We start from the raw sequence: 25,208 nt of genomic DNA, 5'->3' as shown, positions 1-25,208 counted from the left end.
TCAGTATATCCTCTCTTCTCGATGTCCGCCAGGCCTCAACCTCCGCTAATTTCAAGTTGCCGCCGCTCATACCTCACCTGTCTTTCAACAACTTCTTTGCCTCTGTACTTCCGCCTCGACTGACATCTCTGCCCTTAACTCTTTGCCTTTAAATATGTCTGCTTGTGTCTGTGTATGTGCGGATGGATATGTGTGTGTGTGTGTGTGCGAGTGTACACCTGTCCTTTTTTTCCCCTAAGGGAAGTCTTTCCGCTCCCGGGATTGGAATGACTCCTTACCCTCTCCCTTAAAACCCACATCCTTTCATTTTTCCCTCTCCTTCCCTCTTTCCTGACGAAGCAACTGCCAGTTGCGAAAGCTCGTAATTCTGTGTGTGTGTTTGTGTGTTTTGTTCATGTGCCTGTCTGCCGGCGCTTTCCCGCTTGGTAAGTCTTGGAATCTTTGTTTTTAATATATATATATATATATATATATATATATATATATATATATATATATATATATATATATATATATATATATATATATTTCGAATTTTATTTTTTCGCAAATTATTTTTTCGAAACTTTTTTCGAAAAAATTTTTTTTGTCGAAATTTTCTTGAATTTCTTGAAATTTTCTTGAATTTCCCCACCCTTTAACGTGATCTGGAGACAACATAACTACCCAACCTTTGCACCCATTGTTGTTCACCAACCTAAGTTCAGCACATGATCAACATAGCTCATCTCAAACCAACACTTTTTCGACTTTTTTCACACCTTTATCTCTCCCTATATAAATCTCTCTTTACTTTCACTTTAACCTCATATTACCCTTTCCACCTACCAATACCATGTCAACCTCACAACATCCCTACAACGACCCCATTAAATTTTATTTACATTCCCTCCGCAAACATGCCTTCACCCTAGCCAGATTACACTCCCATATTTTATTTACTCAGGCTTGTCTGACATTTGGCATTATCTCACACTTAAAGTTCCCATCTCTGGCTGCAATCCTTCTTTCCATCAGTCCTTATACCTGTTCCAAACAGCACAATCCATAGCCCTCACCCACCTAATCCTTCACCTATACATCGACTCGGCCAATGAACACACCCGTCAACTCCTATCCCAAATCAAAGTCCTCAATCTTTCCTCTCCCACATCCACACCGGCTGTACATAGCATCCTCCTACAGGCCAACCGCAAATTAGAACAACATGCCACCCTCCACCTCAAAAAACTATCCAATCTCCTGGTTTCCCACCTCCGGAAAGGCAACTCACTCACCCTCCACAACCTTTCCAACAAACCTCAACCTCCTCTCATTGCACACAGACCCAGTCTCTCCCATCTACTCAATCTCCCACTTCCAGCTCCACTCCCCCCAACACCTCAAAATTCTAGTCAATACAATCTGGAACCACAACACCCCAATTCAGTAGTTAACCTTTCCTCCAAACCCCTCTCCCAATCCGAAACCTCTGTCCTATCCAAAGGCCTCACCTTCAGCCCCACTCCCAGGTTCAACCAAACTGCCCTTGTCAAGGATTTACTGTCCTACACTCGTAGTCTCTGCTGGAAATATCACTTTGCCACAAAGAAAAACAATCCTGATCCCACTCCTAATGATCCAACTCCCCAAGACACTATCCAAATTGAACCCTGCCTGCAATAGTTCCGTCCTCCATCACAGCGGGACCCACCTCCTCTTCCTCAAAATCACCCTCTCCAAACCTTCCAGGAATTTCTCACTTCCAGCCTTGCCTCTCAATCTTTCTTGAAAAACCTTAATCCTACTCCCAACATCACCACAGCCGAATCCCAGGCTATCCGTGATCTGAAAGCTGACCGATCCATCATCATTCTTCCGGCTGACAAGGGTTCCACGACTGTGGTACTTGATCGTCGGGAGTATGTGGCTGAGGGACTGCGTCAGCTTTCAGACAACTCTACATTCAAAGTTTGCCGAAGTAATCCCATTCCTGATGTCCAGGCGGAGCTTCAAGGAATCCTCAGAACCTTAGGCCCCCTACAAAACCTTTCACCTGACTCCATCAAACTCCTCACCCCACCGTCACCTCGCACTCCTACCTTCTACCTACTTCCTAAAATTCACAAACCCAAACATCCTGGCCGCCCCATTGTAGCTGGTTACCAAGCTCCCACAGAACGTATCTCTGCCTACGTAGATCAACACCTTCAACCCATTACATGCAGTCTCCCATCCTTCATCAAAGACACCAACCACTTTCTCGAACGCTTGGAATCCGTACCCAGTCTGTTACCCCCAGAAACCATCCTGGTAACCATTGATGCCACTTCCCTATACACAAATATCCCGCACGTCCAGGGCCTCGCTGCAATGGAGCACTTCCTTTCACGCCGATCACCTGCCACCCTACCTAAAACCTCTTTCCTCGTCACCTTAGCCAGCTTCATCCTGACCCACAACTTCTTCACTTTTGAAGGCCAGACATACCAACAATTAAAGGGAACAGCCATGGGTACCAGGATGGCCCCCTCGTATGCCAACCTATTTATGGGTCGCTTAGAGGAAGCCTTCTTGGTTACCCAAGCCTGCCAACCCAAAGTTTGGTACAGATTTATTGATGACATCTTCATGATCTGGACTCACAGTGAAGAACAACTCTAGAATTTCCTCTCCAACCTCAACTCCTTTGGTTCCATCAGATTCACTTGGTCCTACTCCAAATCCCATGCCACTTTCCTAGATGTTGACCTCCATCTGTCCAATGGCCAGCTGCACACATCCGTCCACATCAAACCCACCAACAAGCAACAGTACCTCCATTATGACAGCTGCCACCCATTCCATATCAAACGGTCCCTTCCCTACAGCCTAGGCCTTCGTGGCAAACGAATCTGCTCCAGTTCTGAATCCCTCGACCATTACACCAACAACCTGAAAACAGCTTTCGCATCCCGCAACTACCCTCCCAACCCGGTACAGAAGCAGATAACCAGAGCCACTTCCTCATCCCCTCAAACCCAGAACCTCTCACAGAAGAACCCCAAAAGTGCCCCACTTGTAACAGAATACTTCCCGGGACTGGATCAGACCTTGAATGTGGCTCTCCAGCAGGGATACGACTTCCTAAAATCCTGCCCCGAAATGAGATCCATCCTTCATGAAATCCTCCCCACTCCACCAAGAGTGTCTTTCCGCCGTCCACCTAACCTTCGTAACCTCTTGGTTCATCCCTATGAAATCCCCAAACCACCTCCCCTACCCTCTGGCTCCTACCCTTGCAACCGCCCCCGGTGTAAAACCTGTCCTATGCACCCTCCCACCACCACCTACTCCAGTCCTGTAACCCGGAAGGTGTACACGATCAAAGGGAGAGCCACATGTGAAAGCACCCACGTGATTTACCAACTGACCTGCCTGCACTGTGATGCTTTCTATGTGGGAATGACCAGCAACAAACTGTCCATTCGCATGAATGGACACAGGCAGACAGTGTTTGTTGGTAATGAGGATCACCCTGTGGCTAAACATGCCTTGATGCACGGCCAGCACATCTTGGCACAGTGTTACACCATCCGAGTTATCTGGATACTTCCCACCAACACCAACCTATCCGAACTCCGGAGATGGGAACTCGCCCTTCAGTATATCCTCTCTTCTCGATATCCGCCAGGCCTCAACCTCCGCTAATTTCAAGTTGCCGCCGCTCATACCTCACCTGTCTTTCAACAACTTCTTTGCCTCTGTACTTCCGCCTCGACTGACATCTCTGCCCTTAACTCTTTGCCTTTAAATATGTCTGCTTGTGTCTGTGTATGTGCGGATGGATATGTGTGTGTGTGTGTGCGAGTGTACACCTGTCCTTTTTTTCCCCTAAGGGAAGTCTTTCCGCTCCCGGGATTGGAATGACTCCTTACCCTCTCCCTTAAAACCCACATCCTTTCATTTTTCCCTCTCCTTCCCTCTTTCCTGATGAAGCAACTGCCAGTTGCGAAAGCTCGTAATTCTGTGTGTGTGTTTGTGTGTTTTGTTCATGTGCCTGTCTGCCGGCGCTTTCCCGCTTGGTAAGTCTTGGAATCTTTGTTTTTAATATATTTTTCCCATGTGGAAGTTTCTTTCTGTTTTATATATATATATATATATATATATATATATATATATATATATATATATATATATATATATATATATATATATATATATAAGCCCCCAATGAATCATGGACCTTGCCGTTGGTGGGGAGGCTTGCGTGCCTCAGCGATACAGATGGCTGTACCGTAGGTGCAACCACAACGGAGGGGTATCTGTTGAGAGGCCAGACAAACATGTGGTTCCTGAAGAGGGGCAGGAGCCTTTTCAGTAGTTGCAGGGGCAACAGTCTGGATGATTGACTGATCTGGCCTTGCAACATTAACCAAAATGGCCTTGCTGTGCTGGTACTGCGAAAACTGACGTTCTACGGATCGGAGCGTGGAATGTCAGATCCCTTAATCGGGCAGGTAGGTTAGAAAATTTAAAAAAGGAAATGGATAGGTTAAAGTTAGGTATAGTGGGGATTAGTGAAGTTCGGTGGCAGGAGGAACAAGACTTCTGGTCAGGTGACTACAGGGTTATAAACACAAAATCAAATAGGGGTAATGCAGGAGTAGGTTTAATAATGAATAGGAAAATAGGAATGCGGGTAAGCTCCTACAAACAGCATAGTGAACGCATTATTGTGGTCAAGATAGATACGAAGCCCACACCTACTACAGTAGTACAAGTTTATATGCCAACTAGCTCTGCAGATGATGAAGAAATTGAAGAAATGTACGATGAAATAAAAGAAATTGTTCAGATAGTGAAGGGAGACGAAAATTTAATAGTCATGGGTGACTGGAATTCGTCAATAGGAAAAGGGAGAGAAGGAAACATAGTAGGTGAATATGGATTGGGGGGAAGAAATAAAAGAGGAAACCGTCTGGTAGAATTTTGCTCAGAGCATAACTTAATCATAGCTAATACTTGGTTCAAGAACCCTAAAAGAAGGTTGTATACATGGAAGAATCCTGGAGATACTAAAAGGTATCAGATCAACTATATAATAGTAAGACAGAAATTTAGGAATCAGGTTTTAAATTGTAAGACATTTCCAGGGGCAGATGTGGACTCTGACCACAATCTACTGGTTATGAACTGTAGATTACAACTGAAGAAACTACAAAAAGGTGCTAATTTAAGAGGATGGACCTGGATAAACAGAAAGAACTAGAGGTTGGAGCGAGTTTCAGGGAGAGCATAAGGGAACAATTGACGGCAATGGGGGAAAGAAATACATTAGAAGAAGAATGGGTAGCTCTGAGAGATGAAGTAGTGAAGGCAGCAGATGATCAAGTAGGTAAAAAGACGAGGGCTAGTAGAAATCATTGGGTAACAGAAGAAATATTGAATTTAATTGATGAAAGGAGAAAATATCAAAATGCAGTAAATGAAGCAGGCAAAAAGGAATACAAACGTCTCAAAAATGAGATCGACAGGAAGTGCAAAATGGCTAAGCAGGGATGGCTAGAGAGCAAATGTAAGGATGTAGAGGCTTATCTCACTAGGGGCAAGATAGATACTGCCTACAGGAAAATTAAAGAGACCTTTTGAGAGAAGAGAACCACGTGTATGAATATCAAGAGCTCAGATGGCAACCCAGTTCTAAGCAAAGAAGGGAAGGCAGAAAGGTGGAAGGAGTATATAGAAGGTTTATACAAGGGTGATGTACTTGAGGACAATATTATGGAAATGGAAGAGGATGTAGATCAAGACGAAATGGGAGATAAGATACTGCGTGAAGAGTTTGACAGAGCACTGAAAGACATGAGTCAAAACAAGGCCCCCGGAGTAGACAACATTCCATTAGAACTACTGACGGGCTTGGGAGAGCCAGTCATGACAAAACTCTTCCAGATGGTGAGCAAGATGTATGAGACAGGCGAAATACCCTCAGACTTCAAGAAGAATATAATAATTCCAATCCCAAAGAAAGCAGGTGCTGACAGATGTGAAAATTACTGAACTATCAGTTTAATAAGTCACAGCTGCAAAATACTAACGTGAATTTTTTACAGACGAATGGAAAAACTGGTAGATGCGGACCTCAGGGAGGATCAGTTTGGATTCCGTCGAAATGTTGGAACACGTGAGGCAATACTGACCTTACGACTTATCTTAGAAGAAAGATTAAGAAAAGGCAAACCTACGTTTCTAGCATTTGTAGACTTAGAGAAAGCTTTTGACAATATTGACTGGAATACTCTTTTTCAAATTGTAAAGGTTCCAGGGGTAAAATACGGGGAGCGAAAGGCTATTTACAATTTGTACAGAAACCAGATGGCCGTCATAAAAGTCGAGGGGCATGAAAGGGAAGCAGTGGTTGGGAAAGGAGTGAGACAGGATTGTAGCCTCTCCCCGATGTTATTCAATCTGTATATTGAGCAAGCAGTAAAGGAAACAAAAGAAAAATTTGGAGTAGGTATTAAAATTCATGGAGACGAAGTAAAAACTTTGAGGTTCGCCGATGACATTGTAATTCTGTCAGAGACGGCAAAGGACTTGGAAGAGCAGTTGAACGGAATGGACAGTGTCTTGAAAGGAGGATACAAGATGAACATCAACAAAAGCAAAACGAGGATAATGGAATGTAGTCAAATTAATTTGGGTGATGGTGAGGGAATTAGATTAGGAAATGAGACACTTAAAGTAGTAAAGGAGTTTTGCTATTTAGGAAGTAAAATAACTGATGATGGTCGAAGTAGAGAGGATATAAAATGTAGACTGGCAATGGCAAGGAAAGCGTTTCTGAAGAAGAGAAATTTGTTAACATCGAATATAGATTTAGGTATCAGGAAGTCGTTTCTGAAAGTATTTGTTTGGAGTGTAGCCATGTATGGAAGTGAAACATGGACGATAACTAGTTTGGACAAGAAGAGAATAGAAGCTTTCGAAATGTGGTGCTACAGAAGAATACTGAAGATAAGGTGGATAGATCACGTAACTAATGAGGAGGTATTGAATAGGATTGGGGAGAAGAGAAGTTTGTGGCACAACTTGACTAGAAGAAGGGATCGGTTGGTAGGACATGTTTTGAGGCATCAAGGGATCACAAATTTAGCATTGGAGGGCAGTGTGGAGGGTAAAAATCATAGAGGGAGACCGAGATATGAGTACACTAAGCAGTTTCAGAAGGATGTAGGTTGCAGTAGGTACTGGGAGATGAAGCAGCTTGCACAGGATAGAGTAGCATGGAGAGCTGCATCAAACCAATCTCAGGACTGAAGACAACAACAACAACAACATATATATAACCTGAGTCACATAAGACATAACACCCCCATTATTCAGGGGGCCATCACACGTATCGACAAGCGGTGATTGGCGAATCATAGCCAACTATGGGACACATACTTTGGTACATGCACATTAATCACAACTTTTATATTGACCGAGATAATGAGGGAAGTAAATGTTTTTTAAATGAGTTGCTATACTTTTTTACCATCATTTGAACACTCAGGAAAAGACTCATAAAGTGGTGTAACACATATTGCTCTTGTAATTCAAACTTTGCTTAAAAGACGCTGGGAAATATTGTACGATTGAAGGTTGAGGTGATCAGAAGCGGCTGCAGACTGTAAACATGCCTCACTCAACCCGCAGGCCGAGTTGCCGTGCTCTATGCAGAATGAACAATACACCATAGGCACAAGGGTGGCAACTCATGTTTTGTATTTAACTGTGGCACATGCTAGTGAATTGCTTATCAAAAGGGGATTATGAGAACAATGCCGAAAATATGAACATTTCCAGGCTGAAATGAATAGTTATTGTGTGAACACAGCAATCATTTTGTCACATAGTTCGTCATTTAAGCTTTGCCCCCTTCCTGCTTACATGTCACACCTGACGCACAGTAAGCCATTGATAATGTTATTGATGGATGCATAATGGGAAACTCTTCACCAGGTGATGCCTGAGTATGTCTGCTGTGAAACTACTGTTTCCAAGATAGTATTGGACATTATAATTAGAGAGAATACACGTTTGATAAGATAATCATCTTATTCACATTCATTTGCTGAGCACCTACCACCAAACAATATGACAGAAGGACAACCTACATGGTATACACATTGTTCACACATGCTACATTTATACTTCTAAGATATTACTGGTCATTTACACATATTGTTTTATAATGCATTGGTACCTACTGATAACCTTCACAATTTATAGTGTTCTTAACAAAACATGGCATTGTACTTTACTTAAGCATGTACTTAAACGGTTTACCTTTGACTGCAAGACACATCTGTAATCGATGTTGAAGAGACTGGGTAACAGATGAAAGGTCAGTGGATGAAATGGCAGAGCAACCTGTGATGATTTGATGGCGCATGTCATCTGGTGTTGTTGGGGCTTCACTGTATACTGCATTTTTCAGTGTTCCCAACAAAAAGAAATCAAGTGGAGTCAAATCAGGGGACTTGGTAGGCCATTGTACTGCAGCATTCCATCCAACCCAGGGGTCAGGAAATGTCTCGTTCAATATTTGACTTGCAACACGTGAGGAGTGAGCTGGGCAGACGTCGTGTTGGGACCACATACAAAGATGCTCATTGAGTTGTATATCCCCTAGCAGAATGGATAGACTGTTTCTAAGAAATTCTCCATACTTATTTCCATTTAATACTCCTCTAATGAAATAAGGTCCTACAATTTAATATCCTACAATGCTGCACCACACGTTGACACGCCATGGCCTTTGGTCCTGTCCTGACACAGCCAATGTGGGTTCTCAGCTGCCTAGTAGTGCATGTTACATAAATTTAAACCATTCCCGTGATTATCGATAGTTGCTTCATCAGTGAAGAGCACACGTTTGAAGAATATATTATCATCTCGCAGGCGTCGCAGAAATAAACGATAAAATTCCATACAATGTTCGAAATCGCATCCTTCGATTGTCTGATGGAGTGAAAGGTGATATGGGTGGAACTAATGCCGGTGAAGATTGTGCATGACACTCATCTGACTGACCCCACACTCCATAGCAATACGTCTCATGCCACTGCATGACACTCATCTGACTGACCCCACACTCCATAGCAATACGTCTCATGCCACAATTAGGATCGGTAAACGTCATGGCCAGAAGAGCCTCTATGTGGTCTCTGTTGGTTGCAGTCTTCTTCATCCTCCTTTGTCTGCTGTTAAAGCTGCCTGTTCACACTTGTGTAGTAATCATTCTTGCAATGGCCTGGTGAGTAGAACACCAACGATCAGGATACGTATCTCTGTACTACCGTACAGGTTCGACATCATTTCTATGACATTCACCATACAGAAGTAACATGACTAACTTCTCCTGCTTTGTGTATATATATGGACGTAATGTTCCAGCAGCAACCATGTCTGGATACGAGATGCATGTCATACTGGTTGAACGTCGCACGACCTACTAGTTTTATGACGTGGCCTGCTTTCCGGATCATGCAAGATGTGTTTACAGTCAGCAGCTGCTTGTGACTGCCTTGACATTCAGTCGTACAATATTTCCCAGCATGTTTTAAGCAATGTTTGAATCACAATAGCAACATACGATACATCACTATACACGTCTTTTCCAGAGCATCCGAACAATGGTAAAAAAAGTATAGCATCTCATTTAAAAAACATATACTTGCCTCATTATCTCGGTCAACATATACATTGTGATTATTGTGCACATACCATTCTATGTGCCCCATGGTTGGCTATGATTTGCTGATCACCACTTGTCGATATGTGCAATCGCCCCCAGAATAAAGGGGGTGTTACATCTTACACGACTCACCCTGTATATATATACAGGGTGTTACAAAAAGGTACGGCCGAACTTTCAGGAAAGATTCCTCACACACAAAGAAAGAAAATATGTTATGTGGACATGTGTCCGGAAACGCTTACTTTCCATGTTAGAGATCATTTTATTACTTCTCTTCAAATCACATTAATCATGGAATGGAAACACACAGCAACAGAAAGTACCAGCATGACTTCAAACACTTTGTTATAGGAAATGTTCAAAATGTCCTCCGTTAGGGAGGATACATGTATCCACCCTCCATCACATGGAATCCCTGATGCTCTCATGCAGCCCTGGAGAATGGCGTATTGTGTCACTTTCGTCCAAAATACGAGTACGAAGAGTCTCTACATTTGGTACTGGCGTTGTGTAGACAAGAGCTTTCAAATGCCCCCATAAATGAAAGTCAAGAGGGTTGAGGTCAGGAGAGTGTGGAGTCCATGGAATTGGTACACCTCTACCAATCTATCGGTCACCAAATCTGTTGCTGAGAAGCGTACAAACACTTCAACTGAAATGTCCAGGAGCTCCATCATGCATGAACCACATGCTGTTTTGTACTTGTGAAGGCACATGTTCTAGCAGCACAGGTAGAGTATCACATATAAAATCATGATAACGTGCTCCATTGAGTGTAGGTGGAAGAACATGAGGCCCAATCAAGAGATCACCAACAATGCCTGTACAAACATTCACAGAAAATCTGTGTTGATGACGTGATTGCACAATTGCATGCGGATTGTCATCAGCCCACACATGTTGATTGTAAACATTTACAACTTGATCATGTTGGAATGAAGCCTCATCCCTAAAGAGAACATTTGCACTGAAATGGGGATTGACATATTGTTGGATGAACCATTCGCAGAAATGTACCCGTGGAGGCCAATCAGCTGCTGATAGTGCCTGCACACGCTGTACATGGTACGGATTCAACTGGTTCTCCCGTAGCACTCTCCATACAGTGAAGTGGTCAACATTACCTTGTACAGCAGCAACTTCTCTGACGCTGACATTAGGGTTATCGTCAACAGCACAAAGAAATGCCTTGTCCATTGCAGGTGTCCTCGTCATTCTAGTTCTTCCCGAGTCGCGAGTCATAGGCTGGAATGTTCCGTGCTCCCTAAGATGCCAATCAATTGCTTCAAATGTCTTCCTGTCGGGACACCTTCATTCTGGAAATCTGACTCAATACAAATGTACCACGCCACGACTATTTCCCCGTGCAAATCCATACATCAAATGGGCATCTGCCAACTCTGCATTTTTAATCATTGCACTGACTGCAAAACCATGTTCGTGATGAACACTAACCTGTTGATGCTACGTACTGATGTGCTTGATACTAGTACTGTAGAGCAATGAGTCACAGGTCAACACAAGCACCGAAATCAACATTACGTTCCTTCAATTCTGCCAACTGCTGCTGACACAGGGAGTCTATAAAAGCATCCAGGGGCCAAGTTTGATCCATGTTTAACACTTACCTTCATCAAAATTTTTTCATAGTCTCAATAAGGATTCATCTCACTAGGTATTATTGTATTTTTTTTATTGCTATAAACACACTTTTAGATTTCATTGCTGTTGATATGCAGTTTCAGCCAGCTATTTGTTCTTCGTATTGTGTGGGTATTTTTTACTATTTATAAATGAGACTAGTTATGGCACCTTTCCATAGATGCTCTTGCTATTAGCTGATAGAGTATTAACATATTGTCTCTCCAATCTTCTATGATGAATGCTATTCTGTGCGCACTCAGAATGTGTCTCATCAGGTGTGTAGAGGGATTTCTCTATCCTAAGAAATCCACATGTGCCTGCTGCACATACGCATATCCTGGAAGCTGCTTCCTGTAAGTAGTGCACACACCTGACCTAGGGGGCTATACACTTCTTCACCCAACCCCAGAGCTCAAGAAATCCACATCCACAATGATCAAGGAATTGTCTGATCCTCTGTTTTAAGCCACCCTATTACCTCCAAACCAGAGGACCACGGTCATTTGTGGGAGTGACGCTGCACAATGTTAGCTCTGTTTTCACTCTGTGAGCGTGACCTGCTGTCTTCACAAACTCAGCCTGCTACCTGTAGGAAATAAGGATGGCCTGTGAACCCAGGCAGCAGACATTAGTTGTGCTGACATGAGCAATGATTTGCAGCCAAGTGCACCCAGTGCGCTCAGTCACTGCCGGCAGAGCCTGCTCCACATCTCAGACTAGAACCTCCTGGCAAGCAGACAGAGTGGACACTAGCCTTTTCCAACCTGCTCTGGCTATAACATTGCCCATCCCATGGGCCCCTGCAGAGCACACAGAGCAGAGCAAACTGTCTTTGCTGTGTGCATGCCATGAAGTGTATAACATTTTAGTTCTTGTGTCGTGTACTACTATACTTAACTTGGTAGTGTATTTAATTGTACAGCACTGTTTACCTCATGTTGGGTACTACAACAGAAGTTTGCAAGATCAAATACTGGCAAATAACACCCATACAAAATCATCACTACAGCTGCACACAGTGTCATCACAGTTTTTTTCAAGATAAGAAAGAAACTAAAAAAGGAAACAAAGGAACAAAAATGGAGTTGAAGGAACAGATAAAGTGTTAACTAGACTTAGTGAAAGACAGTTTAACAATCACAAACAGCATATATCTAAATTTATATCAACATCTTAGGAATACATTTGGTAACTGCTTCAGACACACAATTTAAGACATTTGAACTAACTGTTCAGGTTGTTGATCTAAAATGAAGAGTATGATACGTATCACATACCTTTCCCTGATGAAATGGAAATAGTGTCCTCTGGATCCTTTTCCCTCCAGTTTAACTCCTGTAAAATACATGTGACTTAAATGAACAGTTAGCAAATGTATATTCTAAATGCATTGACACTTGTGAAACTGATAGCACTCAAAATTTATGGGATTATATAAATAATATTATTTACACAAATTACTCATGGTGTAAAGTTCACCACATTTATTTTGAGTTCAACTCAAAATATTTTACTAGGAAGATTAGCTCTAGTTAAACCTGAGATGATTAGAAAGAGGATACTTTTACATTTGTCCTGCAAAGCTCAGTGTTGTTTCATGGTTCTTGGTGGTCACAATTGATAGGTTAATAGTGGAACAATCAAGTTCTTCACACTTTCCCCCAGAGATGAGGGAGGAGCAGCGTATAACATCCATAGAATAACTATTAGGCAATCTTAACCAAATGGGCTGGGAAACATTGTGAGATGGATGCTAACATTATCAGTACAAAAGTAAGGATATTTTACTCAATTTTGATAATTTATTCTAAAATAGGTATTGATCATTACTTAGCAGATGGGATTAAAGGAACTGAAAATCAAGAAAAATGCTCACAGTCCATATGTGTACCCATGCGTCACAGAGCCTATGTATACATCTGTCCGCACAAGCACCAGCATAGTTGTCTCACAATGTCCTTCCTAGTTCCTGATTAACTGAGGCCACTAGAAGGCCACAGACAAGAGGCCATAAACGTTTTGTGTCTGGCTGCTGCCAACATTAGTGATCTAAAATACAGTACCTATGTTACTGTAGCCCTTACGAAGTGATTGCCTTGCTGTACTGTGCCAACCCAGTAAACACACGTGAAGTGCCAGAACTTTGTCAGGAAAGTGCAACTTGTTCCTGCCTGCACTACCACTGTCCCTGTAGCTGCCAATGTGTTGGGATCCAGCAGGTGGAGCTTGCTTCGTCCTCCTCTCCCCACACCTTCCCAAAATCTCAGTCAGGACACTGTGAACAAATTATAAGTGTGTAGCAGAGGTGCATAACACTTCTGTCCTACCTATTTAGTTTGTCTATGGTGTATAAGAATAATATCTATCCATGTACAGCCAACTGTCTCTCTATGTGATGTGTGCATAAAAGGGGATAATATATTTGTTGGTTAATCCTGGAATACATAGTCTCATAATTTTAAGAGTGGACTTGTGTCTTTCATCTGGGCAACATTGGCAACATTTTGAGGCTTATTACATGTGTTTACTAATTAACTGTAACTTAGTTTATGATGTGTCACAAAAGAAAAATGAGAGCATTGACTATGTATCTAGAGTTCTGTCAAAAACCCCTATATACATGTATACATTCCCATCCACCCAGGGCCTAACAAAATTTCCTTTAACCTCATCCTTCATATCAAACCTTGAGTCTCTATGGAAACTTCACTTCAGGCATTGGAATGATGAAAGCCATACATTATTTTTGTATCTCCTCCATAATGTTGCCATTCACTGACTTATCTGTATTATTTATTAATGATGATCATGTGATTCATCTTCCTGCCAATGCCTGGAGGAATGTTTCTGTGGAACTTTATTTTATTTCTCTCTACAGTCTTTTGTGATTGGTAGCCATGTGCCTCCTTTTTTACTAAATCCTGGGGTAGTATCCTAAAAGAAATGGAAACAAATACTTACCCTTGGCGGCCAAACTTCCCCGAATGGGGGACTCCCAGGTCACAATGCCATACTCTCATTTCCATGGCAGCAAAGCTGCTAGCCAGTGGAGGTTTCCTTTCCTCTTCCTTTGGGAGGCCAGGGGAATGTCTTTTAGTTTTCCTTTCAAACTTAGTTGGCAGTATCACATCTTAACAGAAGAACAGAACTTTCACACTGTTCTTAAAATTGTGCCATTTGATTGGTCCTGTGGCCTGCTGGGTAGAATCTCGTCTAAGTCTTCTCTGTTCAGAAAGAAGAGGGCAATAGATACTCATGTTTTTTCCAACCCTAATTGGATTAATATCTCATGCTTTATGGTGGGTGTGGGCAACTGGTCAGTTTGCCACTCTCTTCATAGGGTACTGATGCTGAGGGTTGTGACTGATTTAGGGAGAAAAAGATTGTGAGTGAAGAGTCTGCTGAGAGGAGCTTGTGAGTATTGATGCTCCACTGAAATGTGGAGATGTAGCTCTAGGTTGACTTGGATTTTATGAGTTACGATCTGTTTAAATCTGTGGCACCTTCAGGCAAAGGGAATGATTATATTTATATTACAATAACTTTTTGCACGTGAAATTTGTTACATTGAGTGAAGCTTAGTGTCAAAAATTCCATTTATTAGAGGTCCTTGTATCTGTTTGTGTAGATGCTCCATGTGGTCATCATTAGCCGTGTACCCATCTTTCCCATTTAAAATCAATAAATTTAATTTGGTGTGTGTAGCATTAATTCATTTTATCTTAATCATGATGGTGAGTAAGTATAGTATTTCTCACCATGTGCAGAGTAGCATGCGGTCTTCAGCCAATGTTATTTAGTTGGCAGCCATTTTGACATGAAATGAAACCTTGCAAAGTTTTACTGTCTGTGGTAGTCACAGTTTCCCACTCTTATGCTTCACTGTTGATCTGGCAGCCCGAAGGTAGTGTATGATACAGAAACCTATCTGTAAATAGATCATAAACCTTATGTTTCAGTGAGGCTTACCATAGCTGATCATCATACAAATTCACTTAATTCCCCCATGTCATATATAACTATGGGACTGTAGGTATTACAGCTTGACAATGAATAGTGCTGATAATGTCCTATTCAGTGCTAAACATTGTCACTAAATAACTGGATTCTTGAATGCTAAATCTCTAGACCATTAAGATTATTCAGAATTCCATTTCTTTACACACTGTGGTGATTAAAGTCATAGGGTACCTCCTAATACAGGGTGGCCGAGCAGTTCTAGATGCTACAGTCTGGAATTGCGCGACCGCTACGGTCGCAGGTTCGAATCCTGCCTCGGGCATGGATGTGTTTGATGTACTTATGTTATTTAGTTTTAAGTAGTTCTAAATTCTAGGGGACTAATGACCTCAGAAGTTAAGTCTCATTGTGCTCAGGGACATTTTCTTTTAAACAGGTCGCTACCGCAAACAGTCGTTAAGTTCACCTATATTTCTTTGCCTTTGAAGACTAACGTATCAAAAGCGTATGTCATACGTCCACTATTGAGCTGTGCATTTATTTCAAGCAGTGCTGACTGTCCTTTAGCACTGAAACTCTACGCAAAGGCCACTGCTCTCGGTCATTAACTGAAGGCTGTCGGCCACAGTATTTTCCATAGTGAGTGGTAATGCCCGAAATTTGGTATCCTCGGCACACTCTTGCCTTTGTCGGTCTCGGAACACTAAAATCCCTAACGATTTGCGGAATGGAATGTCCCATGCGTCTTGCTCCAACTACCATTCCGCATTCAAAGTCTGTTAACTCCTGTCTCCCGGCCATAAACACGTTGGAAACCTTTTCACTTGAATCACCTGAGTACAAATCACGTCTCCGTCAATTCACTGCCGTTTATTGCCTTCTGTACGCATACTACTGCCCTCTGTGTTCGTGCATATCGCTATCCCGTGACTTTTGTCACCACTGTGTATACCAAACATGTTTAAAAATTGTCTTGCTAAGAATGCTAGCTGAAGTAACTTCGTTACTACGTGGTCATTCCGGATAGATTATTTTGTTTGGTTTAGTCTATTAAAATCATAGGGCATAAATGTTTCACAATAATTTCAGAATCCAGTACTACCCTGCATGCATAGTGAAAGAGCAATCATAAAATTTTATGTGTACAGACTGAAGCTGCTGCGAATATTTGTACCCAGGTCACGAATCGAACCCGGGGCTCCTGCTTAGTAGGTAGGTTCGTTAGGCACTAAGACGCCTTGGCACGGCGATTCACATAACTGTACGGATTACCCTGGCATGCCTCTCTCCTCGATCCAGGTTACCACTGCTGCCCCAGTCTACTTTAAACTCCCCCTTACACATGAACAGAATTGCGGAGGCCCTCCATGTTCTGGAATAAAACCTCAGCATCGAACTAAATGGGGCATCCAGCACGAAACCCAGAAACAGGTACTTACACAAACGAAATTACACAGTTTCAGAGACTTTACAGGTCTCATACAGATATGATTTTATGTACGGACTGAGGTGGTGAGTGAAAATTTGTACCAGGGCTGGGAATCGAACCTGGGTCTTCCACTTACTACGCAGGCTTGTTATCCACTAAGACGCCTTCGTGCACTGGTGGAGGAGCAAGACATGCGAGGGTAAACCGTGCAACTGTGTGAACCTCTGTGCCAGGGTGGTTTAGTGGCTAACACAAGTGCCTAGTAAGCAAGAGATCCACGTTAGAGCCTTGGTACAAAATTTCACTCGCCACTTCATTCTATATACATAAAATCATATCTGTATGAGACCAGTAAAGTGTCTTGAACTACGTCATTTCATTCGTAACTATAAAATGGAGGATCACGTTACATTTTTGGTCCCAGATAGCCAGAGTAAATACCTTAAAGTAGGAAGTCAAGATCCTCATTTCATGCGGTTGGCTCGCAACGTAGTGTAGTACCCTGTGCTTAATCCCAGAGTTAAGTATTGCTGTGCTTAATCCGAAATTTGACTTCAGAATTACAGTGCATGCGCATCTACGGATATGCAATGAAAACCACTGCGAAATTCATGACAGTGGGTACTTAGAATGGTACCACATGTTAGGGTTTCTACACGTTCAGTTCACGTGTGGAGCGTGGGAAGAATGATTGTTTAAATGTCTCTGTAATTAATCTAATTTTGTCCTGATGATCCCTATGCGAGTTTTACATAGGGGGTTGTATCATATTCCTAGAGTCAACATTTAGAGCCAGTTCTTGGAACTTGGTAAGTAGGTTTTGTCGGGATGCTTTACATCTACACTCCTGGAAATTGAAATAAGAACACCGTGAATTCATTGTCCCAGGAAGGGGAAACTTTATTGACATATTCCTGGGGTCAGATATATCACTTGATCACACTGACAGAACCACAGGCACATAGACACAGGCAACAGAGCATGCACAATGTCGGCACTAGTACAGTGTATATCCACCTTTCGCAGCAATGCAGGCTGCTATTCTACCATGGAGACGATCGTAGAGATGCTGGATGTAGTCCTGTGGAACGGCTTGCCATGCCATTTCCACCTGGCGCCTCAGTTGGACCTGCGTTCGTGTTGGACGTGCAGACCGCGTGAGACGACGCTTCATCCAGTCCCAAACATGCTCAATGGGGGACAGATCAGGAGATCTTGCTGGCCAGGGTAGTTGACTTACACCTTCTAGAGCACGTTGGGTGGCACGGGATACACGCGGACGTGCATTGTCCTGTTGGAACAGCAAGTTCCCTTGGCTGTCTAGGAATGGTAGAACGATGGGTTCGATGACGGTTTGGATGTACTGTGCACTATTCAGTGTCCCCTCGACGATCACCAGAGGTGTACGGCCAGTGTAGGAGATCGCTCCCCACACCATGATGCCGGATGTTGGCCCTGTGTGCCTCGGTCGTATGCAGTCCTGATTGTGGCGCTCACCTGCACTGCGCCAAACACGCATACGACCATCATTGGCACCAAGGCAGAAGCGACTCTCATCGCTGAAGAAGACAAGTCTCCATTCGTCCCTCCATTCACACCTGTCGCGACACCACTGGAGGCGGGCTGCACGATGTTGGGGCGTGAGCGGAAGACGGCCTAACGGTGTGCGGGACCGTAGCCCAGCTTCGTGGAGACGGTTTCGAATGGTCCTCGCGGATACCCCAGGAGCAACAGTGTCCCTAATTTGCTGGGAAGTGGCGGTGCGGTCCCCTACGGCACTGCGTTGGATCCTACGGTCTTGGCGTGCATTCGTGCGTCGCTGTGGTCCGGTCCCAGGTCGACGGGCACGTGCACCTTCCGCCGACCACTGGCGACAACATCGATGTACTGTGGAGACCTCACGCCCCACGTGTCGAGCAATTCGGCGGTAAGTTCACCCGGCCTCCCGCATGCCCACTATACGCCCTCGCTCAAAGTCCGTCAACTGCACATACGGTTCACGTCCACGCTGTCGCGGCATGCTGCCAGTGTTAAAGACTGCGATGGAGCTCCGTATGCCACGGCAAACTGGCTGACACCGACGGCGGCGGTGCACAAATGCTGCGCAGCTAGCGCCATTCGACGGCCAACACCGTGGTTCCTGGTGCGTCCGCTGTGCCGTGCGTGTGATCATTGCTTGTACAGCCCTCTCGCAGTGTCCGGAGCAAGTATGGTGGTTCTGACACACCGGTGTCAATGTGTTCTTTTTTCCATTTCCAGGAGTGTATCTTCAAGAGTGCCATTTCAGCATATCTGTGTCACTCTCACGTACAAACAAACCTTCTATGTATGCGTTCATTGCCTCCTGTTAGTCCTATTTGGTATGTATGCCACACACACGAGCAGTAGACCAAAACGTGGATCAAGTTATTTATAATGCATGTCCATTGTATACTGACCGCATTTCCCTAGTATTCCGCCAATGCACCAGTCTGTCACCTACCTTACCCACGACCGAACCTATTTGATAACTCCATTTTACATTCCTACTGATTGATACACCCAGTTGTTTGTTGGAGTCGAATATTTCCAAAACTAACGCTTTTACGTTTATGAAGATTTAAAACAAGTTGTCAAAATTGTAATCACTTTGACTAGCAAGGCTGCTCGCACACACCTCTGGGGAACGTCTGAAGTTACTTTCACTTCCGTCGATGACTGTCCATCCAAGATAACATGGTGTCTTGCAGGTACACATCCGAGTTTTTTATATTTTATGCACATTATTTCGGCGACCAGCCCAGTACTTATTTTCATGTTCTGTGAGTTTTGCTCTTATCTGCATCCGCTGTTTGGACTCCCACCAGAGTGGCTGGAGTCTAGCCAGCGAGTGCACATAACAGAAAATTCGCGACACCTGAAGAAGATGACTAGGTAGGTCGTCTAAATGTTGTGCGTAAAATGGAAACAACAACTCGGCTGTGTATCCAGAACCACACCTTTAACCAATTACGCCGAGAAAACCAGAAATCACATAACAAGCTTCGTCCTCCCCACCAAGAAATCCTCAGTCCTGTCACAAATTATGTTTAATACGGTAATCCATATAACATTAATTTTTTAATAATCGTTCTTTTAATGGCGTGATCATGGTGGAAATGGTTCTCTCTTCCTCTGGCCTGAAAACCGGTACGTCCAGCCACTTATACTGTGGACACAAAGTTTGATGTGCCATCTGAACCAAGAGGTTGATTACATATGGTGTTCTATTGTTACAGTACCTGAAAAACAGGCATTGCCAGGGTATTCATTTTCCAATTATCTATTAGCAAAGAAAACAAAAAAAGAACATTATTTTTAGTGTAATATCAAAAATTTTCATTTCCTTGTATTTCTGAAAACATCTTTGACATTATGAAGCAGTCGTAGAAGGAAATATGCATGACGTACAAATGCATAAGCACAGTATCCAAATTAGACAGTTTCAGCCCAAAGGGCGAAGCTGCTTCCCATCTCTATGACTTGTTTTCGCCTGCAGCTGTTTGCGCTTCGCACCTGAAATCTGTCAAAAATGCAGCCGGGTGTCAGGGATTTCCTTAAGTTGATTCGAGTCTGGGAATGTCTTCGTAGTAAGGAATAGATATATTAAAACTTTACCGATGATGCTGCAGTTTTTCACGCATCTCATTGTTTATTATGTCATATCTACTGATCTATAGTCGGCAGGTCGTTCTTAACCCCACAGAGATCGCTGACTGGCAGTAAGAGATACGTGTACCAAGTTTGGTTGAATTCGCTCCAGTGATTTAGGAGGAGATGTAGAACATACATACGTACATACATTTCTATAATGCGTAAGAGTGCTACCCTGCAATGAGTGGATATCCGGGAACAAATGAAATTGGGAAACTTTACACACTTACTGATCTCAAGTGATTTCTGGGAGTGTTAGTTGCCATAAAAAGTGCTAGCTTCATATAATTTACTGATACATTGGAAACCGCTCGTCGTAATGCAACGAAAATTGACATACAATGTGTAGTGGGTATCGCAATCTGCCTCCAGTTGTGACTTTTGATCGTTATCGCCATATGATAACACAGTTTTTATGACCACAATTGCAAGAATTGAATATGTAACGCATGTAGTTCCGCCAGGAGAGGGAAAGCACGCCACACTACCGTTGAACATCAAGGTTGTTGAGTATAAGATTCCCTGATCGTCTCATCTCTCGCAATGGAGATCAGAACTGGCCACCGAATTTGACACCATGTCAAAGCTCGTGCTTATATGATCAATCCACGAACCAGCACTCAACCCAAGGCAGAAATTAGACGCGTCGTTGATAAAAATTTAAGCGAAACTTGGCTCTCGTATAGTTGAAAATTTTGTGGATGTCTACAGAGAAGCGGGGTGGAACACATTTGCCTGTTTCATGTTTAATCTCAGTCTTTGTGTTCCGTATTGACTGTTGACATAATAATACTAGTGTTTTCAAATAAAGTATGTGTTTTATAATTAAAAAATATTACATTATTTATGGAACACCCAATATATAATATGTAACACTTAATATCTATGAATAAAAAGTTATCATTAACAGGCAAATACTGCTGAAAAATCCATTTTGTACCTTAAACGGCCTAGCAAAATTCGTACTGTCCAATATTTTTGTTGATAACTAGCAAATGGGCAGTAATTTCTGCTGGATTCTTGTCCGATCGAAAACGATGTTAACAGTTCTTGAGTTTATTGAGAGTCTTCACGTATGCTTCTGAACTGATGATTGACACTCTCCACATCCACGAGAATGACGCCATCACAATCCCAGAAGCCTGTCGCCATGACTTTTTTTGCAGAGGAGGTTGTTTTGAATTTCTTCTTTTGTGGTGAATGAGGATGATGTCACTCCATTGACTGCCTTTTTGTTTCCGGCGCAAAGCGGTGCACCCAGCTCTCGTCCCCCGTAACGATCCGTGTCAGAAAGGACTCTCCATCGGTCTCAAAACGCTCCAACAATTCAGATGAAATGGCCTTTCTTTGAATCTTGTGGTCCGCTTTCAGTATTCGTGGAACCGATCGTGAGCACCTCTTTGAATATCCGAGAGTCTCGACCATTGCAGACGCACTTACAATGCTGACCGACAACTGAAGAGCCAGTTGCTGAGTTGTGATGCGCCGGTCGTCAAGAATAAAGGCATCCACACGATTCAGCATGTCTGGAGCAGTGGTTGTGACAGGACGTCGCGGGCGTGGCTGATCTTGGAGCTCTGTTTCTCAATTTCCTGAGGCTGTAACGTCCTTTACCCATCGCCCAGCTGTACTCCTATCAACTGCAGCATCGCCATACACTGCACACGAACGTTTATAGATGCTTACCACGGTTTCTTTTTCTGCACAAAAGAATTCCATAACGGCAAGCTGCTTGGAACACAAGTCGTTTGTAGACGTCATTTTGACGCTGTACTACGGCCCTGCCATCTGTCAGAACGGTTCGAAACTTCACCGGCGTACAGTACAAACATCAAATGTGAAGCACCAACAAGGATGTTTGTCCATGTATATTAATGCCTTTTTTTTAAAATGTGGGGCATTTATTGAACGACCGATATATTTTCCACCGGATTAGCAACATGAGGAATTGTCTTTTTCTTTTAATATGGAAACTGTTGTCCTTGTCCACAGTCCCTTGAGTCATAACTTCTAGGTCATTTTACAGTCCTTTTTCGTATGGCGCAGACATCTGTAGTTGTATGGATTCCTCTTTCCTATCTTAATTTAGCCAAGATATAATATCTTCCACCTACGTTTGCACAACCATTCATTACAATAGGATCTGGTGTGAATTCTGCAAACAGAGCGACCTCATCCATGCTGTAGTCACTCTCCAAACAAATGTCGGAAACAGAATTAATCTCCTCAGTTTCCTTTCCATTTAGAGTACTTGCCACATCTTTGGTCACTGGCATGGTTTTCTAGCCTACGAATTTTTTGTTTGACAGCTTTTCTTTTTCAGCAATGAGGTTACTGCTGGATTGTGGTCTCCCGCGGTTGTTTCCCTGGCGTATGGTAAGTGCGGCATCCCGCGCTACACCACTGTGTGGCTATTGGTTGGGTCACAGGCGACAGTGTACCACTTTAAGGAATCATACAGTACTTAAGAATGGAGCGTATCGTATTTAAGGAATATACTGACTGATTAATAATTATACCCAAATAACAAATGTGTCAATAATGAATAAATTAGTAGACAGAGCACTATTTTCTGTGTATCTAACACAAATTTGACTGGTTCGTAGTCAATACTTGCATAAATGAGGCAAATGTTCCAGAACTGTATGCACATTTATTTAAGTCTGAAAAGTGAAGTTTCTAATGGAGAAAGAAATGATGACAAATTATTTATAAACAATATCTGTGTATCTAAGACAAATTTGACTTGTATGTAGTCAATACTTGCATAAATGAGGCAAATGTTACAGAACTGTGTGCACATTTATTTAAGTCTGAAAAGTGAAGTTTCTAATGGAGAAAGAAATGATGACAAATTATTTATAAACAATGGCAATATAGTTAACAGCAGGAACATTTGTGATAGGTGTGGTTTTCTTATGGAGAGACTGGGGGTATCTTCTTTTTGGCAAGTTTTGACTATCAGTTTTACGACATCTTACCCTACATCGGTTGCAATCATGAAAGTTTCTTTTATTTATTTCTCGGACGCTGCAGGTCCCATATACGATGATACTGAAAACTGCTCAGATTTCAATTAGCCATTGTTACTGTCAATTATGAATCGACTGCGCGCATGAACTTCAGGGTAGTTTCCCAAGAAATTGGGGTCGGGAATGATGAGCCAATATAAAGTGACGGAAAAAAATCGCAACACCAAAAAGAAGTTGTACGACATCAACAAAAATATGACAGATTATGTCTATGCAAATTTCAGGACTGAGCGAGGTGGCTCAGGGGTTAGTGCATTGGACTCGCATTCGGGAGGACGACGGTTCAAACAAGCGTCCGACCATTCTGATTTTCGTTTTCGGTGATTTCCTTAAATCACTTCAGGCAAGTGCTGGGATGTTTCCTTCGAAAGAGCACGGCCGTTTTTCTTACCTATCGTTCCACAAACCGAGCATGTTCTCCGTCTCTAATGACCTCGTTGTCGACGGGATGTTAAACACTAATCCCCCCTCTTCCAAAATTCACGCCAGCTGGATAAGAGGGGCGTTAGTAGTGCCTCTATGCGGATGCAAATCAGGTTTGCTTTAAATACACACTACAACGGTCGCGAGCGTTAGTTACCTTTGAGATTGGACGTAGTGAGTTGACGTTAGCCGAGAACGCCTTTAATGCGACAAAGACGTCATTATCAACACCTCACTGACTCTGAACGAGGTCGTGTAATAGGGCTACGAGAATCTGGATTTTCCTTTTGTGATATTGCAGAAAGACTTGGGAGGAATGTAGCCATTGTACATGGCTGCTGGCAACGGTGGTCACGAGAACGTACGGTCACAGGAAGACCGGGCTCCAGACGGTAACGCACCACTACCGAGCGGGAAGACCTTCGTGTTTGGCGTATGGCTCTGGCGCGTCGTACTTAATCTGAAGCAGCAATTTGAGCAGCGGTTCTCAACGCAACGAAGCAACGAATTGTTACAAATAGGTTACTTCAAGAACAGCTCAAAGCCAGACGTCCTGTAGTGTGCATTCCTCCGACCCTAAACCACCGCCATTTGCGATGTCATTGGTGTCAAGCGAGAGCCCATTGGAAGGCAGGGTGGAGGTCTGTTGTGTTTTCTGATGAAAGTTGTTTCAGCCTCAGATCCAATGATGGCAATTCGACCTGTCGTGCTGCCACTGACGAAAAGCATTCCAGGGGGTGTTTTCCAGCAGGATAACGCACGCCCACATACCGCTGTTGTAATCCAACAAGCTCCAAGGAATATCGATATATTGCATCGGCCTGCTCGATTACCAGGTCTGTCTGCATTCGAGAACAGTTGGAAAATTATTGGACGACAATTCCATCCACAACCAGCGTCAACTGTTCTTGTATTCACTGACCAAGTGCAACAGGCGTCGAATTCCATTGCACACACTGACACCTGGCACCCTTACTACACAATGCATGCACGTTTGCATTCTTGTGTTCAACATTCTGGCGTTTACGCCGGTCATTAATGTACCAGCATTTCACATTTGCAACGCCTTACCTCGCATTTACATTAAACTGTGATTTTGCACTGGTAATCACTTAAATATGTTATCTAGAGAAATGTGTTCCTGAAATTTCATTACTCTACATTAATTATTTTTCGGTGTTGTGATTTTTTTCCGTCAGTATATCTTAGAGTTCTTCATTTTAGGTGGTTACCGCACGAGGTAGCCAAGCTGTCTTCGGCGCCTTGCCGCGATTCTCGTAGCTTCTCCCGTCGGAGGTTCGAGTCCTCCTTGGGGCATGGGTGTGTGTGTGTGTGTGTG

At 43.1% G+C, this 25,208-nt stretch overlaps 1 long non-coding RNA gene across 1 annotated transcript in view; it reads right to left on the bottom strand.

Moving 5' to 3' along the window:
* The window catches only part of LOC126335239 (uncharacterized), a 36,376-nt gene that overhangs the window by 5,577 nt on the left and 5,591 nt on the right, over nt 1–25,208 (bottom strand). The window contains exon 2 of the long non-coding RNA XR_007564833.1: nt 12,631–12,688. This is a non-coding gene — a long non-coding RNA (uncharacterized LOC126335239). The remainder of the gene's footprint in view (nt 1–12,630; nt 12,689–25,208) is intronic.

This window comes from Schistocerca gregaria, chromosome 2 (genome assembly GCF_023897955.1).
Source record: "Schistocerca gregaria isolate iqSchGreg1 chromosome 2, iqSchGreg1.2, whole genome shotgun sequence".
Taxonomy (NCBI): Eukaryota; Metazoa; Arthropoda; class Insecta; order Orthoptera; family Acrididae; genus Schistocerca; species Schistocerca gregaria.
Note: the sequence above shows the minus strand (reverse complement) of the source record. Positions and strands in the feature narration are given on the sequence as shown.